The sequence below is a fragment of the Dysidea avara genome, chromosome 6 (assembly GCF_963678975.1).
Source record: "Dysidea avara chromosome 6, odDysAvar1.4, whole genome shotgun sequence".
Lineage (NCBI taxonomy): Eukaryota > Metazoa > Porifera > Demospongiae > Dictyoceratida > Dysideidae > Dysidea > Dysidea avara.
This window is the reverse complement of record NC_089277.1, coordinates 15359555-15366343: the sequence shown is the minus strand read 5'-3', so window position 1 is coordinate 15366343 and position 6789 is coordinate 15359555. Positions and strand designations below refer to the sequence as shown.

At 33.0% G+C, this 6789-nt stretch overlaps 1 long non-coding RNA gene across 1 annotated transcript; it reads right to left on the bottom strand.

Annotated features, from left to right (window-relative positions):
* Nucleotides 1-1584: 1584 nt before the first annotated feature.
* Nucleotides 1585-3754, bottom strand: LOC136257798 (uncharacterized). Its single transcript, XR_010702167.1, has 3 exons — nt 3679-3754; nt 2532-2613; nt 1585-1724 (listed from the first exon to the last, which is right to left on the bottom strand). It is a non-coding gene; the product is annotated as an uncharacterized lncRNA (long non-coding RNA).
* Between the last annotated feature and the right edge of the window lie 3035 nt (nt 3755-6789).

Below are 6789 nucleotides of genomic sequence, written 5' to 3'. Positions count from 1 at the left end.
AAATGGCATTATACCAAAATACTTAAACATGAAATAAGAATTTGTTTTATTTATTTATTTATTTATTATCAATTTACCACAAGGGAAGGAACGGTACAAAAGGCAAGCCTGTACAAGGTACTGTCTTAATACAAAACACATACAGCCACTAAACAAAACACACACAAAATAACACTTACAAAACAAAACAAAACAAATCAACAACAATTATAATTACATCTACAAAGCAACAAATCAGCAACAATAAATTAGATTTAAAAATTACAACAGAAGTGTCTGTAAATAGCGTGGCGAGAAACAGAATGGCTCTCAATTTTATGGAAATGACATAATAAGAAAGTATGCATGTAACCTTGAAACTAGCTACAATGAGAATTTTCAGAAATTGTGTAGGAAAGGTACCTCATAATAAGTTCAATTGCTGTTGAATCTGTAGCAAGGACAACAAAATTTACTCACAAGGAGCCTTACAAAAACACTCACAGTACGGCATAAGGTATAAATGCTGGTATTATGGGTCAAGGGATATTAAGGGTTGCATAGCTTAAAAAATATGTTCAGTGGGTAAATCCTGCAGATTTAGGAAGAAATGAATAATAATATATACCACCTCAGATCAACAGTGATCATAAGCTAACCACAAATCCAGTTAAGAGATAACATATACAGTCTTTTAAACTATATATTGGAATGCTGAACTATAGTGTTTTGATTATGAGAGTCTGTAAATATTTTCATAACATTTATGATAATTGGATATACCTTATACCCACATGTGACTCATAATAGCAATACTTGCTTTAGAGAAAAGATAATTATTTTTGAAATTTTAGGATAGTGAAGTTTATGGTTACACCTTTGCAGTACAAATACTTGGGGTCGCATTATTAGGTGATAGGAATGCTTTTAGATTAAGTGACTCTTAATACCACATAACTCTAATTTCAGTAATTCTGCAATCAACTGTATATGCTTTGCTGTTACACAGCATTAAAAATGGAGTATCTTAGGATGAAGCGAAGTCAAACAGTAAAGAAATGAACCACCACCACCACCACCCTTGTCCTGCATGAATCTATAGTGGTTATAGTAGCTAGGTATAGTGTTTGAATTACAAAAGATATGTGGAGAATAGAGGTGGGCGATAGCAAAATTTTCACAAGATGATCGATAGTAATGAATATATCATGATAACGATATGTATCACGATAGTATCTAAATGACAGATCAGTAGTTAGCTGCTTGTACAATTGAGAATTTTGTGAACAAACTTGCTAATTTATACATTGTTTACACCGCTCCTTTCTTGTGAAAAGGCAAGAATAGGTTCATGAATAGAACTACTTAGTAGTCATTTAGAAGTGTTACATCCATCACAACAGTGTAGAAGCTAAATATCATGATACGATTTGAAAATTAATATCACGATACTCGACATTTTTTTTACTATTGCCTAGCTCTAGTGGAGAACCTGTATACATAGTGTCTGGATATATATAGGTTTTGGTGTAGATAGAGTATATTTACTTGTGCGAGATTATAAACATAATGCATTAGCTAGCCTACCAAGTTAGTAGACATATCTACAATAAATATGATATGAAAATAAAAAAGCATTTCATGCTATCCGGTATTAAGGTTTTTGAATACTAACTGAAAAACTTCAATCCATTTCTTCTTAAAATCATCTGAAGGTGCTTGCAAGTTGTAAACTGTATGGTTTCCTAAAATAAACAATTATGATAATATACATGATAGAATAAACCACATGGATGCATCCTACACATATATACAATGGAGAGTCAATTATCCGAAGGACAGGTATTCGTATAATTGAATAGTGCTGTACGTAAAATCAAGCATCCATTGATTTTATATTTAGAACTCTGTTCAATTACTCTAATAAAGCATACACTTGTTGACAAATTACCCTAATTCAGCAATCACTTTGGTGTTTGGAGAATTAAACATTTGGGTAATCAAGGTTTGAATAATTAACTCTCCACTGTTGTTTTGTTTCATGTTTATAGATTGAGAAGCTTATTGGCTATGCAAGTATAAATAATGAGTTGTATCTGGCTATGGGAGGATTGTGCATGCCTTACAAATGATGCATAAATAGCTGACATCACTCCTACAGCATGTGTGTCTGTATGTGTGTGTGTGGCCAGAAGAATTTACTAGGCAAGGCACTCATGAATGCTTTATTATATTGTTGATCCACTAGATGTAAAGCAACGACTTTTAAGTACATCACAGTAAAATGCATAACTGCAACTATACCACTCATTACAGTTGGTAGACAGATGCAATGTGCAATCTACTGTAAACCAAAAGGAGTTGCTAGCATGGCATATACAAATCCAACCATTTAGCATGTTGTACTGTATAGTCAACGTTTGTGCTATTAATTTATTCTTTGTTTATTGCACATTAGCAATGTTACCTTATGTATATGATAGTGCAGTGACTGCACACAGCATTAAAAATGTAATTAGCTGTTTAGCCAGACAAATGGATCACATACATACCTTGAACATATGCAGCCATGGTTTTATCAAGTTTGCAGCTTTTCATATTAGCTCTTGATTTATTGCATATTTCAAATAGATTCTATGGATACAGATAACACACAAAACTCGTCAATCAAAATGTACAGTACATCACAAGTACAATGAGATCACCGTACACATATGTTCAACAATTTTGGAGGATATGCAATCAAAATACACAACATGGTAATTTACAATGTGTACATGGCCAATAGGTCTCGTTTGCCTGGCCTCTAAACCTAGTAAAAATATGATAGCGTTTGAGGGAAATGTTTGTGTTCTGGCACTGTGAAAAGTATCCCAGAAATATGCTTATTAATTTAGTACTTTCTAATCTTTGGAGTACTGGAGTTGTGTTGGGTCCTAGCTACACTTTATGTGCATACAGTTGTCTAAATACAACAACCACTAATGGCAGCTAAACAAATGTTATTTTACACAACCATTTATCACAGGTTAATATGCTTTTCAATACTCTTGTTTACTTTTGCCATTACTTATTATGTACCGGGAATCATGGCCATGGGTGCTATGTTCTTATTGTATGTGTACATGCATGAACTACACATATAGTTGATTTCTGGCATAAAGACAGAAACTATAAAATATTAACAATAAGTTCAACTTTCTCACCAACAAACTGACTTAATAATGTACTAATATTCTGACCATACATACTGAACTCAAAGTAATAGTAGTGAACCTTTGTGTGTATGCACAGGGTATAGACACATGGTTGTAGACACAAACAATTAAAGTTCAGGTATACATCAGAATGTTATAAAACAGTATGCCATGCCACTTGTGATGATGGCCAAGGCAGACATTGCTTACATTTAGCAATATTTTAGTTACACTGTGGTGCAATTATAGTGACAACAGCAGTGAGAATGAAGACTAAAAGTAGTTGTTTATATATTATCTGAATACTTGGTTATTTATCCAAACAGTAGAAATGACTGCTCTATTAGAGTATTTGTCTAAGTTGTATGTTCTATTAGAGTATTTGAACAGAGCTGTGTATATAAATGAATGGACTTTGATTATCTGAAAGTTTTGATTATCTGAACATGTCTTGGTCCAAGGGAGTTGGGAACACTGTAATATATCGAAATTTAGTACATACTTCTCTGCAATCAACAACTTCTATGTCTTTAGAAAGTGGTAGGATTCCTATTGGCTTTTTTCTCTCTGTGTCAAAGTCCTATATGAGATGTAAACAAACACATACCAAAATGCTGCAGATGCTACTTCTAATAATTCACAAATGTTTGATGTATAGAAATTCAAACTACTCTAACATAACAATCATTATACTATACTGTGGAACCTGCATATTTGAATTCTGATTAACAGTAAATGTTAATTAACTAAATATAAGGGATAATTTGCAAGAGTGTAGCCAGAGGGTTCGGATGGTTTGAATGAATCCCCCTTTTCAGAGGCAGAAATTTAAAATTAAAATACTAAACTTACACACCCTGGAACTCTCCAGTAGCCATTTTAGTCAGGTTCACTATGTCAAAAAATACACTTTCGCTCAAAGTTTATGGAGATTAGCAAACCTATACATTTTTGGAAAGCTTAGAGCATGAGGAATCTCAAAATCAATGTTTACATTTGCACAGATTCCTGCAAGGTCAGCATTTTTTTAAAATTTCAAAGTGACAGCTAATAAAATAAGAAAACTCTAATATATCAAGTTAAATTTGACATAAAAGTTTAATAAATGAACTCAACAAATTCTCTGGTGACATTTTTACACCTCTTTTCATTAGAGGTGAGACGGTTAATCATGAACAATTGAAAGTTTTTACAAAGAGAATAGAAGAACATCTATTATACTGCAATAATTCAGGAATAATTTATAGTGAAAAGAATTAATGAATATTCTGGATTATTTGGAGTATAACTGGTGCAAAGTATAACTAGTGCAAAGTGGAGTATAACTGGTGCAAAGTATAACTAGTGCAAAGTATAATATGACTTCTACTAAAACAGTTCAAACCTAAAAAAGCTGAAATTTTAGATACTCTAATAGAGCAGTCGCTTAAAGGCAGTCAACTTTTGAGCCCATTTTTTTGCAAATCTGCTTACGTATGTTTAGCATAATTAGCACTAGATGAATTTTGAAAGAATTTTCATTTTAAAAGTAATTGGAATTAGCTCTCTCCTAAAAGGGAAGTTTCCTTTCTACATAAACAATGATTTCACCATGATCACCAAGAGCAATTTTATGCACTAGATAGACATGCACCAACAAGTTAAAATTGATACATGATCTTGAAAATTAGTATCCACTGTTACCTAACTGTTAACCCAATGTAAATTTCCTTTCTGGTGACAGAATGATTACCATCTTTAAATAATCCAAATATTGCAATTGTCGATGGAGTGATTCTTATCCAGAAGATGACAAAGATCTAGCCAAGATGCTTTTAATGACAGGCTTACAAGTAACTGCTCCATGCTAAAATGCTGGTGTTATTGCAATGATTTACCTTGCACAGAACTGTGTTTGTGTAGTACAGATGCACAAGTGACGGAGATTTATATATACATACAAGTAGAAGGAAAAATGAAAAATTTTAAAGTTGGATTACGATCAAAAAAGTAGAGAAACAAGGGAATTGCTAAAAAGTAGTGAAAGAAGAAAGGTTGCCTATACATCTGCAGATATACTAGTGGACAATTAATCCCTATACTTCATTCAGTCTATAAATGACTGAATTAGGGATTAAATATCCACTGCAGCATATAGGTAACATCTCTTGTTTACTACTGTATAGACTGAAATATAGGGATTAAATGTAGGACTAACATAATTATGACTGGTGAACTTGCACATATACTGCATCAAAGGAAGAAGGGCACTTGGAAAACTATATGCCTGGACACATGTCCCAACTATCAATTATGTAGCAAAAAGGGAGGTAGCCATTATGCTTCATTTTCAGCTATGCTTTTCACGTTACACAGCGTTGCAAACAAAGAACAGCATGAGAAGTGTCTCAATTATCAATCATATTGCTATGGAAAATACCGGCGATAAGCTAACACAGCCACAGTTAAGCTGTATCACGTTATGTAGAGTAAATTGACACCTTGCATTGTCAGTGAAGAGAACTGGAACACAAAGGAGGACAAAGGCAAGCCCATGATGCATGTATTGTACATCTACAGTTGGCAAAATCAAGCCAATATGTCAAATTATGCTTGGCTGTCAGTCAGTCAGCGTAAAGTTCTGTTGAATAGAAAAATTTTAAAATGCTATAGAAATTTTGTTGGAAGAGTTTGGGGTTAGTCTAAAGACATTTTTGAGCTTGGCTATGCCTAGCCAATGTTGCAAAGCTGTCATGAAGGGAAATTGAGACTGGTTTTAGGGTGATATTTTGAACTAGAAAAGCTCAATTCTGCATGATCCCTAATATATATATAGTACTATCGTACTGTATAATACATCAAAAATGACAACAGTGACAGTGCTGATCATTGTTAGGTTCATATCTTTGAATTAACTGTAATAGACATAAGGTTCATATCTTTGAATTAACTGTAATAGATATAAATACATGTATATGTACATACGTACATAGCTGTGATGTCTTTATACATAGCTGTACTCTACATCTCAATGTTAATAATTCACTTATTCACTTTGTTTCATGCAATAACTATTTGCCAAATAAATTGCTTTTAAGTTACTTAGCATTTTAGAGGCTATTAATGGATTCTATATGGGTGTGAGAACATAGAAATAGTGTTTGTTACAATTCTCTGTCAATAAGAGGCTGATATATGGAGAAATTTGCACCATATGGACTGCTATTTTTCAAACTGCTAATTAACTAACATGTAGGTATCTGTATAAATGTAAGCATTGATCTCCATGCTCTAAGCTTTCTAATAATAATTATGTAGGCCCATAAATTTTGAGCAAAGTTATATTTGACATAGTAAACTGTGTTAATGCATGCCACCAACTGGTACGTGCAAAAGTGCTCTTGGATCTGGTCAGGGTGAAGTCATAGTTGCCAATTGCTAATTAACAAAGTTCCTTTTAAGAGAGAATATTTTATGCAAATGACGATTATTCTTTCAAACCTGGTATTAGCTAATCTCCTGAAATTTATGCCTAACATAAGCACACTAGCTAGGAGTTTCATAAAAGTGACTGCTACATTAGCAATATGGACTCAAAATTGACTGCTTTATTATTAGAGTATGTGACTGCTCT